This window comes from Trichomycterus rosablanca, chromosome 3 (genome assembly GCF_030014385.1).
Source record: "Trichomycterus rosablanca isolate fTriRos1 chromosome 3, fTriRos1.hap1, whole genome shotgun sequence".
NCBI lineage: Eukaryota > Metazoa > Chordata > Actinopteri > Siluriformes > Trichomycteridae > Trichomycterus > Trichomycterus rosablanca.
This window is the reverse complement of record NC_085990.1, coordinates 35,583,742-35,606,486: the sequence shown is the minus strand read 5'-3', so window position 1 is coordinate 35,606,486 and position 22,745 is coordinate 35,583,742. Positions and strand designations below refer to the sequence as shown.

Sequence of the window (22,745 nt, the reverse complement as noted above, 5' to 3'; positions counted from 1 at the left end):
GTACATTCTTACATATAAATAAAACTTATTAAGCATTTGCTTTCCCTTACTGCACATTCATAAAGATTCACAAACACATTCTTAATACACCAAAATATAATAGTGATAACAATGTCCACACGTTATGTGGTGTGTCCTTCCAACCACGTGTTCATTCATAATGTTTCTTTTTTAAATTCATGTTTTTGCTTTGTCTAGCCGCTTTATTCACCTTCCACCCAAAAACATTGGACGTAGGGCTGGAATACACCCTGTACAAGGTGTCTGTTTATTGCCGGACATCACACACTTCCACATTCACTAAAATCTGGGGTCAGTTTTCTGTAGCCAGTCTTCCTGCTGCATGGTTTTGGGAGGTGAGAGGAAACTGGAGAACCCACCAGAAACCCACACAGACAGGGCAAGAACATGTCGGACTATTTACAGACAGCGACCGGTGCCTGGGACCCACGCTGCTGTGTTATTCAGATTTCCATCTGCCTCACCACACCATTTGTATAGGTAAAATAAGCTATTAAAGGATAATTTAGTCATAAAATGTCTAAACGAAACAGTTTGTGATGATAAAAAAGGAGCGAAATGCAAAATAGGGTAGGTTGTAAAGGGTTTCAATAATTAAAAAACTATTCCTCATGATTTCATTTGACCTGACCAACTAAAACACTTTTATTTTGTTATGCTTTCATGAGAAGTTCGGGCAGAGTATTATGCTATAAAGACAACTCGAACAGCATTTGGTGTTCTGTGACAAAATTAGTAGCCCCTTTATAAAAATAAAGTAATTTTTAATTCAGTGTCAGGCTGGAACAGGTTACTTTGTCAGTATTTGCGACCACAGAATGCTAAAGTGCCTGATAAATGCTGTAAATGTGAGATATTTAGAGGAATGAATAAATAGATTGAATAAAAAATAATAAATATGAAGAAATATACAACAGCAGACACTTTTAAACATCTTTCCATGCTGTGTGAAATGTCTAAATATGATGAGCAGGCTCAGATAAGTCAAGCTGAATGAAGAGATCTGAAAAGTGGACTTTTATATTTATGACAAGTGAGTAGATTTGAGTCTACTTGTTCTCTTTTGAGAAAAGGGGCAATGCACGTTAACACAAAGTTTCTCATACTGATAGGTGTTATAGAATATTTTGATCCTTATACATTTCTTTCAGACTGACAATACCCCCAACACACAGTGTACAAGGAGTCATTAAATGGTTTGATTTGTTTGAAAATGATAATCCAGTTGAACACATATAGGACATTTTAGAGTGACATGTTGGACAGCTTTTTCCATCAAAATACCAATTAAGGAAATATATTTAAAATGATGTTTATCCCTCCAGTAAAGTCCCAGAGACAACTGTTTAATTAAGGCTTTTATTGTATTAAACCTCAATTACATCTTATTAACCTCAGACTTAACATATAAAACATAATACCTGTTCAAAAAGACAGTTTATGGTGACAATCACAAATACAAACATAGCTGCACAGATTAAGTAAATAATATATCTAATCATAAAATGTATTTTGTATACAATTTTTAAGTGACACGAGGCTAATAAGTTCCAACGAGGCCAAATTATGCATGCAGTAATTGATTTATTTATTGTATCAAAGTGAACAGTTACAAGTCTAACCCTACAGACAGGATAGCTGGGCAGTTTACTGCTTGATTGCTAAATGCTCCAAATTAAATAACCTCAGACTTGAATAACTATCTCAATAATCGAGTCACAACAAAAAAAGCTGATTCCTTTAACACACCTACATTTTGGAACAAAGGAATGTTTATCATTGTGTTACATCACCTTTCCAATTAATCCCACTTTGTAACTATTTGACAACTAAGGATACTAATTGTTGCAGTTAGAAAGTAGAAAGTTGAATTTTTCCCATTTTTGCTTGATACAAGACAGATGCTGTCGCTGTAGTTGTTGTCTTCTGATTCATACCTATACCATGAAACCTGTTAGCTTTTGCACCATTCACATAACAGTCTGGATGGTTCTTCTCATCTTTGACATGGAGAACATGACATTCGTTTTTCCTGAAACGTGGACCTATTTAACCACAATACATGTTTCAACTGTCTTTCAGTCTATCTGAGACAAGCTCAGGCTCAGAGTACCCAGTGGTGTTTCAGGTTGTATTGATGTATGTTTTTTTTTCCAGTATAATAGAGTTCGTCACATTTTGTGACTTTGAGGGCATACACATTTAACAGCGGTTCCACAGCTTTGCCCTACATTTCTACTTTTTTACATTTTCACTTTTTCACAATACAAGCATGATAGATGATGATAGACCTGAATTATTTGTGATCTTGCATTGAGAATTGTTCACTTTAAACATAAAGTGGTGAGCCACAATCCCTATTTGCATGAAATGACAGAGCCTTTACTGACTACCATCATACACCTACCAATTCACCATATTATTGTTGAATGTTTGAAAATGATATAACTTAAATATTCCTTAAACTTTTCTCTTTTATTTTGTCCCATCACATTTTGTGTATATCATTTCATGTAAGGAGCTCAGAAATTAAACCCCTGAGTAGAGGGGAGAATTAATATGGTCTGTTGGGTCCACATGTTAGATTTATGTTTGGATGAAGTCAAATGATGTTTTCAGCACCTAAATACACTTCAAGCTGTTCAGTACAGTGGAAATCCATAATTTTATGAGAAGTCTTCAGGTGGAAATCACTGTTTCCATACGTACACCAAATATGAGGCTGTTATAAAGGACCTGAAAGGCTGTTTATGTTGCAGTTACTGTTTCTTAACAGTAATCATAAAGTTAGGGAACTTGGTGCATTTACACATACTACTAGGACTATTTAAAATAGTTTGATGAATGCAATTAAAGAGTCACTGGTCTTTTCTGGTCTCTGTAGTCACCAGATGAAAACCACTGATCCTTTGAGAAGAAGCACATATGGTAAAGTAAACCTTGTCTTCCTAATCCCTTAAAGAACTAAAATATTTTCCTGACGAATGCTATTTTTTTAATATTTTGTCAATCTTCCTTATTCACTTCACATGTTACAGTAACACTTTAAAAACTCTGAGCTGTTTAAATGCAGTAAACAGTCTGGGAATTGTACTCGCTCTAATCTCTATGCTAGGGGATCACCTAAGAGACACAGTATATAGTCTGAACTACAAATTGCCTATTATTTAAATGGCTCACTAATTTGTTTAGTAAACAAAAGTAAAAACATCTCAGGTGCTGATTGTGATACAGCTCCCACGTTCTCAACCTAAAAAGCGTCTGAAGGCCACCAGAATAGATCAGGCCAGGCAAGTTGGTTCCCGCGCCCTTACCAACCTACATAATGTCATAACACATATAATGTCCTCCTAGCATTTATGTTCTCTCTGTGTGTTTGTGGGGGGGGGGGGGGGGGGGGTGCATAGAATAGGGATTGATGCACGTATATAAAATAACTATGTAAACTTAAAAAAAGAAAAAGAAAAAATGAAATTGCAGAAAATGTATCCTGGAAATAACTTCTATCCGTCTATCCATTAGTGCACCCCAGGGAGTCTCTTTTTTTATTATTATTTTTTAAGCACAATATCAGGGGTCAAGTGTAAGTTATCTTTTGGGCAATAGGTGGTCTGTGATGCAGTTTTCAGGCTTGGCTTTCTTCAAATAATACTTAAGACTCTGCTAATTGCTTTCTGTGCAGGAAATCAAGTTGCCAGACGGTTAAAGTGAGCTTTTAGTCATGTGTGTTAGTTTTGAAAGAGTATTCTATTACCATTTTTCCAAGACACTATACTTCTTTAATCAGGGGTGGTTTGTTTATTAAGTCTGTGCATTAAATTTAATGTAATAAATCTGATGTGCATGGGTAATATAAGCTTAATGTCTGCTGGAGGAGCCAGGAAAGTGCAGATCTAATTGGTCTGGTGACTGGATATGTTTTCATATTCAGGTGAAGGTTAAGTGCACAGGATGACTGTATTGTCTTCCCACCAATTTACTTCTGTCAGATATGTTGTCAGTGTAACTTCAGTTTTCCTGTGTGATGACTTGTTCAGATGTATCAGTTTGCTAAGGCAAAATGGAAAGAATAGTTTAATACCACATTGATAACATAAAGTTCTTGCGTAAAGCACAAATGCATTTATCTTTATACAAAATCACAACAGTTGTTATAGGTTAGTGTTAGAAAATAATAAGAGAATAATCATAATAATATAACAAAAAAAACCATTGTAATATCATGAACCATTTCAAAATACTGCTTCCCGTTTTCTACTGCTGCCGAGAGGCGATTCTGAGTATCAGAATCAATCCAAACCAGTTAAAGATGACTCATTAGACTGACTCCCTGAATCAAGCTTCAAGGTTTTCAAATATTTAAAAAAAAATGTAAGAAGGTACTTTTATTTCATTTTTATTTTTATTTTATTTTTTTAAACAAGCTGAAACATGGACTTATCTTACCACAGCTCACGTTTCCACTGCTTTTCGGGCTATGTGAGATGAGCTCAAGCCCAGAGAATTTTTCAAAGTTTCATCGTCAAATTGGCTTGTGGCCTTCTCTTTGTGAAGCAGGTTGCATTTCTTAATGCAGTGGTAGCCTGTGTTGATTGACAATAGCTTTATCAAGTACTCTGGGCGATTTTGCAAAAAAAAATTATTATTATTAAATTATTACCGATTCTCGATTACGGTTTGATTTTTTTGTTCTTGTATAATGCAATTGAAAAAAGACTCAAATTTCTTTTTTTTTTACATTTTAATTTAAAAGACTGCAGAAGTGCAAAAATAGTAACAGCACCACTGATAATTATCCTTTCAAGGAACTCAAACTTTATAACAATAACGATATAACAATAATTAAAACAAAATAGAAATCTTAATTAGCTATATCCTTTATAAGAATAGCTCACAAACAACTCACTTTAAATAATGTGCAGCATAACCTCCTTACATTAAGAAAAGTGCACAACCATATAAGTTCTTTACAGGTTTCTTAACAGGAACACGAGCCTGTTTACTGTTTCCACCACTGAAGTGAATCTGTATCAGTATCTACACTGGGGGGGTCATCAAGTAATCACGCAGCTCAGCTTTGATTTTGCCCTCTTGTGACTGGGGGGTGGATGGAGGGGGCAAATTCTGCTTCTAACAATATAGACTACAATTCCCATGCTCCCACGGACTGTCACGTGATTATCACATGTCCCCGGTCAGCCAATCCTGATCGCGCTCATCGGCTCCGGAGTTTTGATTCATTTCAGCTGTGTTCGATTCAGTGAATCTTAATTAAACTCTTCTGTTCGTGTGTCTTGTTTTGCAGATCGTGTTTGTGCTCCTTATTACTGAATCTAACCGTTACCGTGTATAATCCTTGTTGTCTTCCGTTTACTGTTTTAGTTTTCGCAGATTTTCTACCTGGTTTTGTACACTGTTTTTGCCCTTTTGATATTAAACTTTCCTTGATATATATTCCGCGAGTGTCTGCTCAGTTTCTGCCTTGTGACGTGTTAGTATTTCAGTTAAAATATAAAGTATGTAAACAATCGCGATTGTCACATTTCTAACATCGGGTGAAAACGGTCACTCGAATTAACCGAATTAATCGTGAAAATCGCCCAGCCGTACTCTGAAGTCCATGTGGCTCTATTTATCACAGTAGCATGGTAGTTTCTCATACAGTGTTGTTTGAGGGCTGAAAGTGATTCACAATTATCTCATGGTGTTTGCCACAATGTAGTGAGCTATGATGGATCTTTGCCTTTGGTTGATCCCCTTTCATACCCAATCATGATTCACCTGTTTATTGTGGAATGTTTCAAAACACTGTAGCTAAATATTCTATAAACCTTTTTGGGTGTGTTGCAGGTATTAAATTATATATATACAGGTCCTTCTCAAAAAATTAGCATATTGTGATAAAGTTCATTATTTTCCATAATGTAATGATAAAAATTAAACTTTCATATATTTTAGATTCATTGCACACCAACTGAAATATTTCAGGTCTTTTATTGTTTTAATACTGATGATTTTGGCATACAGCTCATGAAAACCCAAAATTCCTATCTCAAAAAATTAGCATATTTCATCCGACCAATAAAAGAAAAGTGTTTTTAATACAAAAAAAGTCAACCTTCAAATAATTATGTTCAGTTATGCACTCAATACTTGGTCGGGAATCCTTTTGCAGAAATGACTGCTTCAATGCGGCGTGGCATGGAGGCAATCAGCCTGTGGCACTGCTGAGGTGTTATGGAGGCCCAGGATGCTTCGATAGCGGCCTTAAGCTCATCCAGAGTGTTGGGTCTTGTGTCTCTCAACTTTCTCTTCACAATATCCCACAGATTCTCTATGGGGTTCAGGTCAGGAGAGTTGGCAGGCCAATTGAGCACAGTAATACCATGGTCAGTAAACCATTCAACAGTGGTTTTGGCACTGTGAGCAGGTGCCAGGTCGTGCTGAAAAATGAAATCTTCATCTCCATAAAGCTTTTCAGCAGATGGAAGCATGAAGTGCTCCAAAATCTCCTGATAGCTAGCTGCATTGACCCTGCCCTTGATAAAACACAGTGGACCAACACCAGCAGCTGACATGGCACCCCAGACCATCACTGACTGTGGGTACTTGACACTGGACTTCAGGCATTTTGGCATTTCCTTCTCCCCAGTCTTCCTCCAGACTCTGGCACCTTGATTTCCGAATGACATGCAAAATTTGCTTTCATCCGAAAACAGTACTTTGGACCACTGAGCAACAGTCCAGTGCTGCTGTTTCTGGTTCAAAAGTGGCTTGACCTGGGGAATGCGGCACCTGTAGCCCATTTCCTGCACACGCCTGTGCACGGTGGCTCTGGATGTTTCTACTCCAGACTCAGTCCACTGCTTCCGCAGGTCCCCCAAGGTCTGGAATCGGCCCTTCTCCACAATCTTCCTCAGGGTCCGGTCACCTCTTCTCGTTGTGCAGCGTTTTCTGCCACACTTTTTCCTTCCCACAGACTTCCCACTGAGGTGCCTTGATACAGCACTTTGGGAACAGCCTATTCGTTCAGAAATTTCTTTCTGTGTCTTACCCTCTTGCTTGAGGGTGTCAATGATGGCCTTCTGGACAGCAGTCAGGTCGGCAGTCTTACCCATGATTGCAGTTTTGAGTAATGAACCAGGCTGGGTGTTTTTAAAAGCCTCAGGAATCTTTTGCAGGTGTTTAGAGTTAATTCGTTGATTCAGATGATTAGGTTAATAGCTCGTTTAGAGAACCTTTTCATGATATGCTAATTTTTTGAGATAGGAATTTTGGGTTTTCATGAGCTGTATGCCAAAATCATCAGTATTAAAACAATAAAAGACCTGAAATATTTCAGTTGGTGTGCAATGAATCTAAAATATATGAAAGTTTAATTTTTATCATTACATTATGGAAAATAATGAACTTTATCACAATATGCTAATTTTTTGAGAAGGACCTGTATATATATACAACCCCTGGCAAAAATTATGGAATCACCACTCTTGGAAGATGTTCTTTCAATTGTTTAATTTTGTAGAAAAAAAATAAATAACAGACATGCCACAAAACTATCATTTTTCAAACTGTCAACCCTCTGGCATTAAGAAACAATAAAAAAAGAAACAAATATAATAGTTGTGGTCAGTCACAATTGCTTTTTTTTTAGATCAAGTAGAGGAAAAAAATATGGAATCACTGAAATCTGAGGAAAAAATTATGGAATCATTAGAAAACACTGCACCATTATTACTTTGTTGCACCACCTCTGGCTTTTATAATGGTTTAAACTCTCTGAGGCATGGAGTTAACTAATGACAAACAGTATTCTTCATCAATCTGCCTTCAACTGTCTCTTGCTGTTGCCAGATCAGCTTTGCAGGTTGGAACCTTGTCATTGACCATTTTCTTCAATTTCCACCAGAGATTTTCAAATGGATTGAGATCCGGACTATTTGCAGGCCATGCCATTGACATTATATGTTTTCTTGAAGGAAAGTTTTCACGTCCTTTGCCCTATGGCAAGATGCATTATCATCTTGAAAAATGAAGTCATCATCACCAAACATCCTTTCAACTGATGGAATAAGAAAAGTGTCCAAAATTTCAATGTGGACTTTGGCATTTATTGAAGACCATCTCCCCTGTGCCTTTACCCGACATGCAGGCCCATATCATCAACAACTGTGGAAATTAACATGTTTTCTTTAGGCAGTTATCTTCATAAATTTCATTGGACAGACACCAAACAAAAGTTCCAGCATCATCACCTTGCCCAATGCAGATTCGCGATTCATCACTGAAGATCACTTTTATCCAGTCACCCACAGTCCACGATTGCTTTTCTTTAGCCTACTTTAACCTTGTTCTTTTCTTTTTAGGTGTTAATGATGGCTTTTGTTTGGCTTTTCTGTATGTAAATCCCATTTCTTTTAGGTGATTTCTTACAGTTCAGTCACAGACATTGACTCCACTTTCCGGCCACTTGTTTCTCATTTGTTTTGTTGTGCATTTTCTGTTTTCAAAACATATTGCTTTAAGTTTTCTATCTTGATGCTTTGATGTCTTACTTGGTCTACTAGTATGCTTCCCTTTTACAACCTTCCCATTTTGTTTGTACTTGGTCCAGATTTTAAACACAGCTTACTGGGAACAACCAACATCTTTTGCGACATTCCACAATGATTTATCTTCTTGAAGGAGTTTTATAATCCTCTCATTTGTTTCAACTGACATATCTTGTGTTGGAACCATGATTCATGACAATCTGCTTTGTGCAACAGCTCTCCGAGGTGTAAGCACTCTTTTTAAACTAAAGAATAATTAGCAAATCTAATCTGCTGCAGATGTTTTGTTTTTAAACTGCAAATTACAGAGTGATTCCATAATTTTTTCCTCAGATTTGAGTGATTCCATATTTTTTTCCTCTACTTGATCTAAAAAAAGCAATTGTGACTGACCACAACTATTATATTTGTTTCTTAATGCCAGAAGGTTGACATTTTGAAAAATGATAGTTTTGTGGCATGTCTGTGATTTATTTTTTTTCTACAAAATTAAACAATTGACAGAACATCTTCCAAGAGTGGTGATTCCATAATTTTTGCCAGGGGTTGTGTATATATATATATATATATATATATACAGTGTATCACAAAAGTGAGTACACCCCTCACATTTCTGCAAATATTTTATTATATCTTTTCATGGGACAACACTATAGAAATAAAACTTGGATATAACTTAGAGTAGTCAGTGTACAACTTGTATAGCAGTGTAGATTTACTGTCTTCTGAAAATAACTCAACACACAGCCATTAATGTCTAAATGGCTGGCAACATAAGTGAGTACACCCCACAGTGAACATGTCCAAATTGTGCCCAAAGTGTCAATATTTTGTGTGACCACCATTATTATCCAGCACTGCCTTAACCCTCCTGGGCATGGAATTCACCAGAGCAGCACAGGTTGCTACTGGAATCCTCTTCCACTCCTCCATGATGACATCACGGAGCTGGTGGATGTTAGACACCTTGAACTCCTCCACCTTCCACTTGAGGATGCGCCACAGGTGCTTAATTGGGTTTAGTCCATCACCTTTACCTTCAGCTTCCTCAGCAAGGCAGTTGTCATCTTGGAGGTTGTGTTTGGGGTCGTTATCCTGTTGGAAAACTGCCATGAGGCCCAGTTTTCGAAGGGAGGGGATCATGCTCTGTTTCAGAATGTCACAGTACATGTTGGAATTCATGTTTCCCTCAATGAACTGCAGCTCCCCAGTGCCAGCAACACTCATGCAGCCCAAGACCATGATGCTACCACCACCATGCTTGACTGTAGACAAGATACAGTTGTCTTGGTACTTCTCACCAGGGCGCCGCCACACATGCTGGACACCATCTGAGCCAAACAAGTTTATCTTGGTCTCGTCAGACCACAGGGCATTCCAGTAATCCATGTTCTTGGACTGCTTGTCTTCAGCAAACTGTTTGCCGGCTTTCTTGTGCGTCAGCTTCCTTCTGGGATGACGACCATGCAGACCGAGTTGATGCAGTGTGCGGCGTATGGTCTGAGCACTTACAGGCTGACCTCCCACGTCTTCAACCTCTGCAGCAATGCTGGCAGCACTCATGTGTCTATTTTTTAAAGCCGACCTCTGGATATGACGCCGAACACGTGGACTCAACTTCTTTGGTCGACCCTGGCGAAGCCTGTTCCGAGTGGAACCTGTCCTGGAAAACCGCTGTATGACCTTGGCCACCATGCTGTAGCTCAGTTTCAGGGTGTTAGCAATCTTCTTATAGCCCAGGCCATCTTTGTGGAGAGCAACCATTCTATTTCTCACATCCTCAGAGAGTTCTTTGCCATGAGGTGCCATGTTGAATATCCAGTGGCCAGTATGAGAGAATTGTACCCAAAACACCAAATTTAACAGCCCTGCTCCCTATTTACACCTGGGACCTTGACACATGACACCAGGGAGGGACAACGACACATTTGGGCACAATTTGGACATGTTCACTGTGGGGTGTACTCACTTATGTTGCCAGCTATTTAGACATTAATGGCTGTGTGTTGAGTTATTTTCAGAAGACAGTAAATCTACACTGCTATACAAGTTGTACACTGACTACTCTAAATTATATCCAAGTTTTATTTCTATAGTGTTGTCCCATGAAAAGATATAATGAAATATTTGCAGAAATGTAAGGGGTGTACTCACTTTTGTGATACACTGTATATACAGGGGTTGGACAAAATAACTGAAACACCTGTCATTTTAGTGTGGGAGGTTTCATGGCTAAATTGGACCAGTCTGGTGGCCAATCTTCATTAATTGCACATTGCACCAGTAAGAGCAGAGTGTGAAGGTTCAATTAGCAGGGTAAGAGCACAGTTTTGCTCAAAATATTGCAATGCACACAACATTATGGGTGACATACCAGAGTTCAAAAGAGGACAAATTGTTGGTGCACGTCTTGCTGGCGCATCTGTGACCAAGACAGCAAGTCTTTGTGATGTATCAAGAGCCACGGTATCCAGGGTAATGTCAGCATACCACCAAGAAGGACAAACCACATCCAACAGGATTAACTGTGGACGCAAGAGGAAGCTGTCTGAAAGGGATGTTCGGGTGCTAACCCGGATTGTATCCAAAAAACATAAAACCACGGCTGCCCAAATCACGGCAGAATTAAATGTGCACCTCAACTCTCCTGTTTCCACCAGAACTGTCCGTCGGGAGCTCCACAGGGTCAATATACACGGCCGGGCTGCTATAGCCAAACCTTTGGTCACTCGTGCCAATGCCAAACGTCGGTTTCAATGGTGCAAGGAGCGCAAATCTTGGGCTGTGGACAATGTGAAACATGTATTGTTCTCTGATGAGTCCACCTTTACTGTTTTCCCCACATCCGGGAGAGTTACGGTGTGGAGAAGCCCCAAAGAAGCGTACCACCCAGACTGTTGCATGCCCAGAGTGAAGCATGGGGGTGGATCAGTGATGGTTTGGGCTGCCATATCATGGCATTCCCTTGGCCCAATACTTGTGCTAGATGGGTGCGTCACTGCCAAGGACTACCGAACCATTCTGGAGGACCATGTGCATCCAATGGCGGTGCCGTGTATCAGGATGACAATGCACCAATACACACAGCAAGACTGGTGAAAGATTGGTTTGATGAACATACTGTATACTGTATATATACAGGGGTTGGACAAAATAACTGAAACACCTGGTTTTAGACCACAATAATTTATTAGTATGGTGTAGGGCCTCCTTTTGCGGCCAATACAGCGTCAATTCGTCTTGGAAATGACATATACAAGTCCTGCACAGTGGTCAGAGGGATTTTAAGCCATTCTTCTTGCAGGATAGTGGCCAGGTCACTACGTGATGCTGGTGGAGGAAAACGTTTCCTGACTCGCTTCTCCAAAACACCCCAAAGTGGCTCAATAATATTTAGATCTGGTGACTGTGCAGGCCATGGGAGATGTTCAACTTCACTTTCATGTTCATCAAACCAATCTTTCACCAGTCTTGCTGTGTGTATTGGTGCATTGTCATCCTGATACACGGCACCGCCATTGGATGCACATGGTCCTCCAGAATGGTTCGGTAGTCCTTGGCAGTGGCGCGCCCATCTAGCACAAGTATTGGGCCAAGGGAATGCCATGATATGGCAGCCCAAACCATCACTGATCCACCCCCATGCTTCACTCTGGGCATGCAACAGTCTGGGTGGTACGCTTCTTTGGGGCTTCTCCACACCGTAACTCTCCCGGATGTGGGGAAAACAGTAAAGGTGGACTCATCAGAGAACAATACATGTTTCACATTGTCCACAGCCCAAGATTTGCGCTCCTTGCACCATTGAAACCGACGTTTGGCATTGGCACGAGTGACCAAAGGTTTGGCTATAGCAGCCCGGCCGTGTATATTGACCCTGTGGAGCTCCCGACGGACAGTTCTGGTGGAAACAGGAGAGTTGAGGTGCACATTTAATTCTGCCGTGATTTGGGCAGCCGTGGTTTTATGTTTTTTGGATACAATCCGGGTTAGCACCCGAACATCCCTTTCAGACAGCTTCCTCTTGCGTCCACAGTTAATCCTGTTGGATGTGGTTTGTCCTTCTTGGTGGTATGCTGACATTACCCTGGATACCGTGGCTCTTGATACATCACAAAGACTTGCTGTCTTGGTCACAGATGCGCCAGCAAGACGTGCACCAACAATTTGTCCTCTTTTGAACTCTGGTATGTCACCCATAATGTTGTGTGCATTGCAATATTTTGAGCAAAACTGTGCTCTTACCCTGCTAATTGAACCTTCACACTCTGCTCTTACTGGTGCAATGTGCAATTAATGAAGATTGGCCACCAGACTGGTCCAATTTAGCCATGAAACCTCCCACACTAAAATGACAGGTGTTTCAGTTATTTTGTCCAACCCCTGTATATACAGTGTATCACAAAAGTGAGTACACCCCTCACATTTCTGCAGATATTTAAGTATATCTTTTCATGGGACAACACTGACAAAATGACACTGACACAATGAAAAGTAGTCTGTGTGCAGCTTATATAACAGTGTAAATTTATTCTTCCCTCAAAATAACTCAATATACAGCCATTAATGTCTAAACCACCGGCAACAAAAGTGAGTACACCCCTAAGAGACTACACCCCTAAATGTCCAAATTGAGCACTGCTTGTCATTTTCCCTCCAAAATGTCATGTGACTCGTTAGTGTTACTAGGTCTCAGGTGTGCATAGGGAGCAGGTGTGTTCAATTTAGTAGTACAGCTCTCACACTCTCTCATACTGGTCACTGAAAGTTCCAACATGGCACCTCATGGCAAAGAACTCTCTGAGGATCTTAAAAGACGAATTGTTGCGCTACATGAAGATGGCCAAGGCTACAAGAAGATTGCCAACACCCTGAAACTGAGCTGCAGCACAGTGGCCAAGATCATCCAGCGTTTTAAAAGAGCAGGGTCCACTCAGAACAGACCTCGCGTTGGTCATCCAAAGAAGCTGAGTGCACGTGCTCAGCGTCACATCCAACTGCTGTCTTTGAAAGATAGGCGCAGGAGTGCTGTCAGCATTGCTGCAGAGATTGAAAAGGTGGGGGGTCAGCCTGTCAGTGCTCAGACCATACGCCGCACACTACATCAAATTGGTCTGCATGGCTGTCACCCCAGAAGGAAGCCTCTTCTGAAGTCTCTACACAAGAAAGCCCGCAAACAGTTTGCTGAAGACATGTCAACAAAGGACATGGATTACTGGAACCATGTCCTATGGTCTGATGAGACCAAGATTAATTTGTTTGGTTCAGACGGTCTCAAGCATGTGTGGCGGCAATCGGGTGAGGAGTACAAAGATAAGTGTGTCATGCCTACAGTCAAGCATGGTGGTGGGAATGCCATGGTCTGGGGCTGCATGAGTGCAGCAGGTGTTGGGGAATTACATTTCATTGAGGGAACCATGAACTCCAATATGTACTGTGAAATACTGAAGCAGAGCATGATCCCCTCCCTCCGGAAACTGGGTCGCAGGGCAGTGTTCCAGCATGATAATGACCCCAAACACACCTCTAAGACGACCACTGCTTTATTGAAGAGGCAGAGGGTAAAGGTGATGGACTGGCCAAGCATGTCTCCAGACCTAAACCCAATAGAACATCTTTAGGGCATCCTCAAGCGGAAGGTGGAGGAGCGCAAAGTCTCGAATATCCGCCAGCTCCGTGATGTCGTCATGGAGGAGTGGAAAAGCATTCCAGTGGCAACCTGTGAAGCTCTGGTAAACTCCATGCCCAGGAGAGTTAAGGCAGTTCTGGGAAATAATGGTGGCCACACAAAATATTGACACTTCAGGAACTTTCACTTAGGGGTGTACTCACTTTTGTTGCCGGTGGTTTAGACATTAATGGCTGTATATTGAGTTATTTTGAGGGAAGAATAAATTTACACTGTTATATAAGCTGCACACAGACTACTTTTCATTGTGTCAAAGTGTCATTTTGTCAGTGTTGTCCCATGAAAAGATATACTTAAATATCTGCAGAAATGTGAGGGGTGTACTCACTTTTGTGATACACTGTGTATATATACAGTGTATCACAAAAGTGAGTACACCCCTCACATTTCTGCAAATATTTTATTATATCTTTTCATGGGACAACACTATAGAAATAAAACTTGGATATAACTTAGAGTAGTCAGTGTACAGCTTGTATAGCAGTGTAGATTTACTGTCTTCTGAAAATAACTCAACACACAGCCATTAATGTCTAAATGGCTGGCAACATAAGTGAGTACACCCCACAGTGAACATGTCCAAATTGTGCCCAAAGTGTCAATATTTTGTGTGACCACCATTATTATCCAGCACTGCCTTAACCCTCCTGGGCATGGAATTCACCAGAGCTGCACAGGTTGCTACTGGAATCCTCTTCCACTCCTCCATGATGACATCACGGAGCTGGTGGATGTTAGACACTTTGAACTCCTCCACCTTCCACTTGAGGATGTGCCACAGGTGCTCAATTGGGTTTATTCCATCACTTTTACCTTCAGCTTCCTCAGCAAGGCAGTTGTCATCTTGGAGGTTGTGTTTGGGGTCGTTATCCTGTTGGAAAACTGCCATGAGGCCCAGTTTTCGAAGGGAGGGGATCATGCTCTGTTTCAGAATGTCACAGTACATGTTGGAATTCATGTTTCCCTCAATGAACTGCAGCTCCCCAGTGCCAGCAACACTCATGCAGCCCAAGACCATGATGCTACCACCACCATGCTTGACTGTAGGCAAGATACAGTTGTCTTGGTACTTCTCACCAGGGCGCCGCCACACATGCTGGACACCATCTGAGCCAAACAAGTTTATCTTGGTCTTGTCAGACCACAGGGCATTCCAGTAATCCATGTTCTTGGACTGCTTGTTTTCAGCAAACTGTTTGCTGGCTTTCTCGTGCGTCAGCTTCCTTCTGGGATGACGACCATGCAGACCGAGTTGATGCAGTGTGTGGCGTATAGTCTGAGCACTGACAGGCTGACCTCCCACGTCTTCAACCTCTGCAGCAATGCTGGCAGCACTCGTGTCTATTTTTTAATGCCAACCTCTGGATATGACGCCGAACACGTGGACTCGACTTCTTTGGTCGACCCTGGCGAAGCCTGTTCCGAGTGGAACCTTTCCTGGAAAACCGCTGTATGACCTTGGCCACCATGCTGTTGCTCAGTTTCAGGGTGTTAGCAATCTTCTTATAGCCCAGGCCATCTTTGTGAATAGCAACAATTCTATTTCTCACATCCTCAGAGAGTTATTTGCCATGAGGTGCCATGTTGAATATCCAGTGGCCAGTATGAGAGAATTGTACCCAAAACACCAAATTTAACAGCCCTGCTCCCCATTTACACCTGGGACCTTGACACATGACACCAGGGAGGGACAACGACACATTTGGGCACAATTTGGACATGTTCACTGTGGGGTGTTCTCACTTATGTTGCCAGCTATTTAGACATTATTGGCTGTGTGTTGAGTTATTTTCAGAAGACAGTAAATCTACACTGCTATACAAGCTGTACACTGACTACTCTAAGTTATATCCAAGTTTCATGTCTATAGTGTTGTCCCATGAAAAGATATAATGAAATATTTGCAGAAATGTGAGGGGTGTACTCACTTTTGTGATACACTGTATATATATATATATATATACTGTATATATATTTACAAACTACAATGATGTGAAAACATGGGAAATCTACTTTTGTCAGTTAAATAAAGATTTAACAGAATAAACAAATCACAGCTTATTCTTTTTATTGCATTTTACATAATGTCTTCTGGAAATAGGGTTTATAATTTGCTGAGAACTCTATTCGGTGGTAATTTTGGTGGTTAAAGGAAAATTACTTGATGTAAGCAGACTAAGCACACTCCTCTTGTGCGAGACAGAAAGCTATGTTTGTTCCACTCTGCTGCTGCTGCATTACCATATAAAACAGGTAGCCAGAAATCAAGCCACTCATTAGTCATCTGACTTGACATGAGCTGTTATATTTCATTTAGGCAGAATATGAATAATTTATTTGTTTTTTATATGGGCTAGTTTTTTTTTATTAATAACTTCATTTAATTAGTAACCATTTAATTAGTAACAAATGAATTTGTTAATTTGCAATTCCTCTGCCACATGCACCACATCCACCACATCCATGCTGGTTGCGAAGTGCAGCAGACCAGCACATGCTTCCTCCAACACATGTATAGTGTCAGATTCTTACAAATAGCTTTAACACATTACACTGTGTTTTGTTGTTTCCTTGCGTCTTGTGTATGAGCAGACAGTGGGAATTACTTTTAAAGAGGCAAGGACATTAAGGAATTCTCACTCAAGATAATACAGAAATAATCCTCAAATCCCTCAATAACAAGCATACACGTTCCTCAGATGAAATCATACATATAATACAAGACCAATAAAACAACCCCAAAATCGGATGCCGTGAATATCATATTTTCTTTAGCCAGATTAGACTGCCAAGACTTGAACTCGTAGGTGTAGGTGAAGACCTTTAGACTGCTGTGTCGCCCAAGCAGCCTATAGTTCCATGTTCAGACCTAAGACTTATAGGTATATTCTAATTAATTAGATTTATATAAAACCATTTAAAATGCTTGGATGGTGCTGTGTGGGGGCAGCTGGGTGGTACAGCAGATACGGGTGGGTTCCAAACAGTCCAATGACTCTGTCTGTTAGAAGTAAAACCTGTTTACATGATGTTTGCATGGGTAATCTCCAGGTACTTTGTTTCTCCACATCTCATGACAATTTATAAGGTTAGAATGTACACTATATGGTCAAAAGTACCTGGACAACGCTTCTTGTGCATTAATTTCCAGGCCATTGGTGTTTCTTCACACCCAATTTTCCAACAAGGTTTTTATGGACCTTACTCTATGCACAGTCATGCTAGAACAGGATGTTCCAAACTGTTGCCAGTTGGAGGCACCTTTAAGCGGTGAATGTTCCTGAACACCTGAACCCAATCAGAAGGATTATCTGCAGTGTGCTTAAATTAATGCAGTTTCCCAAATCTTTCCCCAAGGTGATGTGAAACACCATTGTATTATCAAATTATAGGAAGTGTTTGGTTGCTGTTATTATTGCTTATGGTGGTCCAACCGGTTTTTAGGTTTAAGGGAGTAGTTATGATTGGTAGCCTTGTTTCTTACTTTGATGACAACATTGTTATGGTGTGTGTGGGTCTGCAGTAAAACAAATCACTTAGATTGCAATTATTTTATGTTGAGATATTTGAAAGCCAGTGTTTGTGGAGCAAACAATAACATGACCAAAAGGCAGACAGTAAGGTAATCATATCATACACAGTGACAATAACAAATTATCTAACACAAAATGCATTTTATAAATGACTGTGTGAATGGCACCGCATACATCATCTTGCTCATCCTTTTTGTGGGTCAGTACTGTTTTTTAGCTGTAGTTATATTGTCTAAATGCAATCACATCTACTTGCTTATCCTGTAAGGACTTGATGGTAGTGGATTCTCATGACTGATGTTCTGTAGTTCAGTTTCATGTTAAGCAGGGTGCACTGAATGTGGTAGAAAGGGGGTTGGGGGGAGGAAATAGTGGATATCAGGTGGTGTTTTACATCCTTATATGGAGTGTTGCTTGGTCAAAACACAAGAAACAGCTGACTCAAGCATCTGTGTCCTCAACTGGGCCATTTAATGACAAATCACTGGGGTTTGATGCAACTTCAGTTTGAAGCCATTTCATTAAAATGTACAATAATATGCAGGTTTTGTTGTAAGAATATTTATTTCTTATCTGTTTATACTGTATGACATATTTTAGTGAGAGGAAAGTGGTTTTATATCACACTATTACAATATTTGCATGTGGTATGGTATCAGAGCTGTCAGATAGGTCTGGTATTTTGTCATAGTAACACCTTTCACACACACACACACACACACACACACACACACACACACACACACACACACACACACACTCACACTCACTTTGAGGAATTAACCTGCACTATATTTGGATACACCGTAGAGGTGAAATGTTGGGTAGACTCAGCAATTACCTGGGTCAAGACCCAGTACAATTACTGGGTAAAAGCTAGCCAGTTACTAAGCACAGTAAAGAAAAGACGTGACAATTTGAAAGTAAACTACTTGGACAAAATGCGTTTTCCAGACATAGACCCTTGTCTTACGAACCGTTTACCATGCAAACATTTTGGGTTACGAGCTATTTTTATTTTTTTTAACTTAACATTTGAACAAATTTTGGAATACGAACTGATTCACAAAACACGTGACGTACCGAACAAGTTGACTCCGACCGTCTCTCTCTCTCTATATATACAGTGGGGCCAAAAAGTATTTAGTCAGCCACTGATTGTGCAGGTTCTCCTACTTAGAAAGATGAGAGAGGTCTGTAATTTTCATCATAGGTACACTTCAACTATGAGAGACAAACTGAGAAATAAAAATCCAGGAAATCACATTGAAGGATTTTTAAAGAATTTATTTGTAAATTATGGTGGAAAATAAGTATTTGGTCAATAACAAAAGTTCAACTCAATACTTTGTAACATTACCTTTGTTGGCAATGACAGAGGTCAAACGTTTCCTGTAAGTCTTCACCAGGTTTGCACACACTGTAGCTGGTATTTTGGCCCATTCCTCCATGCAGATCTCCTCTAGAGCAGTGATGTTTTGTGGCTGTCGCTTGGCAACATGGACTTTCAACTCCCTCCACAAATTTTCTATGGGGTTGAGGTCTGGAGACTGGCTAGGCCACTCCAGGACCTTGAAATGCTTTTTACGGAGCCACTCCTTCGTTGCCCGAGCGGTGTGTTTGGGATCATTGTCATGCTGGAAGACCCAGCCATGTTCCATCTTCAATGCTCTCACTGATGGAAGGAGGTTGCAGTGCAACTGGTGCAGGTCTACAATTTTCTTCCTGGTGTCCTTCGACAGCTCTTTGGTCTTGGCCATGGTTGAGTTTGGAGTCTGACTGTTTGAGGCTGTGGACAGGTGTCTTTTATACAGATAACGCGGTCAAACAGGTGCCATTAATACAGGTAACGAGTGGAGGACAGAAGAGCTTCTTAAAGAAAAAGTTACAGGTCTGTGAGAGCCAGAAATCTTGCTTGTTTGTGGGTGACCAAATACTTATTTTCCACCATAATTTACAAATAAATTCTTTAAAAATCCTACAATGTGATTTCCTGGATTTTTTTTTTTCTCATTTTGTCTCTCATAGTTGAAGTTGTACCTATGATGAAAATTACATACCTCTCTCATCTTTCTAAGTAGGAGAACGTGCACAATCAGTGGCTAACTAAATACTTTTTGGCCCCACTGTGTGTGTATATATATATACAGTGTATCACAAAAGTGAGTACACCCCTCACATTTCTGCAGATATTTAAGTATATCTTTTCATGGGACAACACTGACAAAATGACACTTTGACACAATGAAAAGTAGTCTGTGTGCAGCTTATATAACAGTGTAAATTTATTCTTCCCTCAAAATAACTCAATATACAGCCATTAATGTCTAAACCACCGGCAACAAAAGTGAGTACACCCCTAAGAGACTACACCCCTAAATGTCCAAATTGAGCACTGCTTGTCATTTTCCCTCCAAAATGTCATGTGATTTGTTAGTGTTACTAGGTCTCAGGTGTGCATAGGGAGCAGGTGTGTTCAATTTAGTAGTACAGCTCTCACACTCTCTCATACTGGTCACTGAAAGTTCCAACATGGCACCTCATGGCAAAGAACTCTCTGAGGATCTTAAAAGACGAATTGTTGCGCTACATGAAGATGGCCAAGGCTACAAGAAGATTGCCAACACCCTGAAACTGAGCTGCAGCACAGTGGCCAAGATCATCCAGCGTTTTAAAAGAGCAGGGTCCACTCAGAACAGACCTCGCGTTGGTCGTCCAAAGAAGCTGAGTGCACGTGCTCAGCGTCACATCCAACTGCTGTCTTTGAAAGATAGGCGCAGGAGTGCTGTCAGCATTGCTGCAGAGATTGAAAAGGTGCGGGGTCAGCCTGTCAGTGCTCAGACCATACGCCGCACACTACATCAAATTGGTCTGCATGGCTGTCACCCCAGAAGGAAGCCTCTTCTGAAGTCTCTACACAAGAAAGCCCGCAAACAGTTTGCTGAAGACATGTCAACAAAGGACATGGATTACTGGAACCATGTCCTATGGTCTGATGAGACCAAGATTAATTTGTTTGGTTCAGATGGTCTCAAGCATGTGTGGCGGCAATCAGGTGAGGAGTACAAAGATAAGTGTGTCATGCCTACAGTCAAGCATTGTGGTGGGAATGCCATGGTCTGGGGCTGCATGAGTGCAGCAGGTGTTGGGGAGTTACATTTCATTGAGGGACACATGAACTCCAATATGTACTGTGAAATACTGAAGCAGAGCATGATCCCCTCCCTCTGGAAACTGGGTCGCAGGGCAGTGTTCCAGCATGATAATGACCCCAAACACACCTCTAAGACGACCACTGCTTTATTGAAGAGGCTGAGGGTAAAGGTGATGGACTGGCCGAGCATGTCTCCAGACCTAAACCCAATAGAACATCTTTGGGGCATCTTCAAGCGGAAGGTGGAGGAGCGCAAAGTCTCGAATATCCACCAGCTCCGTGATGTCGTCATGGAGGAGTGAAAAAGCATTCCAGTGGCAACCTGTGAAGCTCTGGTAAACTCCATGCCCAGGAGAGTTAATGCAGTTCTGGGAAATAATGGTGGCCACACAAAATATTGACACTTCAGGAACTTTCACTAAGGGGTGTACTCACTTTTGTTGCCGGTGGTTTAGACATTAATGGCTGTATATTGAGTTATTTTGAGGGAAGAATAAATTTACACTGTTATATAAGCTGCACACAGACTACTTTTCATTGTGTCAAAGTGTCATTTTGTCAGTGTTGTCCCATGAAAAGATATACTTAAATATCTGCAGAAATGTGAGGGGTGTACTCACTTTTGTGATACACTGTATATATATATATATATATATATATATATATATATACAGTGAGCAAACATTCGGACAGTGGACAGTGTTTTTCCGGTATTTTCTTTACATTTTGTAAAATTCTATATTAAAATGGCCCCAAAGAATGTGCAGAAAAAGAGTAGTGGTGAGAAAATTAATCTATTACTATTTGGTGTGTTGTATAATTGCTCCTGTCAGTAGCTGTCACTGTGTATCAGACAGAGAGGACAGTGAGTGAGAGAGAAGAAGGAAGTCAACTGAGTAAAGTAGTCTTTCTTGCGCGCAATTACACCTACAAAATACAACACTATTGAAATAAAGAAGGGAATAATAGAGAAATATGAGAGTTATTGTTGTTTTTGCTAGATACATTTTATATATATATATATATATATATATATATAAAAAAAGAAGGAAATGTATTATGATGTATGGTACAGCGCACGTACTGTACTAAAATGTGATGTGTGTTTTTTAATGTACAGTACAGTACAACTGTGTTGTTGTTCATTATTGTTTATTACAGGAATGCCTATTCTATAATTTAAGATTCAAGGGAAAATACACTTGTATTTATAACAAAAAAGACCATTTAAGACATTAGAAAGGTTAGGTTAATTCTCATAAGGTTATTAATTCTATTTACATTATTTTTTTATGGGAAAAATAGGTTTAACTCATGAAAAGTTTGACTTAAGAACAGTCCTTTGGAACCAATTAAATTTGTAAGTCAAGGGTCTACTGTATTGTTATTAACTTGGGCTTTATGCATGTAACGTATGTAGTAGATAACATCCACATAAACATGTACATAGAACATAACTTACCATTGTAGACACCTAGTACCTGGAGCATGGGTGGGGCTGTGGTAAAACATGTTAACCCTACCACTGCTGAGATCTCAAGCTCTCTCAACTCTACTATGGAGGCCCCACCTCACAACTTCCAGGACTTAAAAGTATCTATTCCTAACATCCTGGTGTTTATAGGACACTTGCAAAGGTCTCCTAGGGTCCATACTTTTTAATGTGTCAGACACTATTAGGTATATCGGTATATATTTACAGTACTGTGCAAAAGTTTTAGGCAGGTGTGGAGAAGTGTTAATAGTTTATTTTTGTCAATTAACAAAATGCAAGGGTGGCACGGTGGCTCAGTGAG

The 22,745-nt window shown here is 40.2% G+C and overlaps 1 protein-coding gene across 3 annotated transcripts in view; it reads left to right on the top strand.

The window, feature by feature from the left end:
• slc12a7b (solute carrier family 12 member 7b) overlaps positions 1–22,745 on the top strand; it is a 109,320-nt gene that overhangs the window by 621 nt on the left and 85,954 nt on the right. The window lies entirely within an intron of this gene.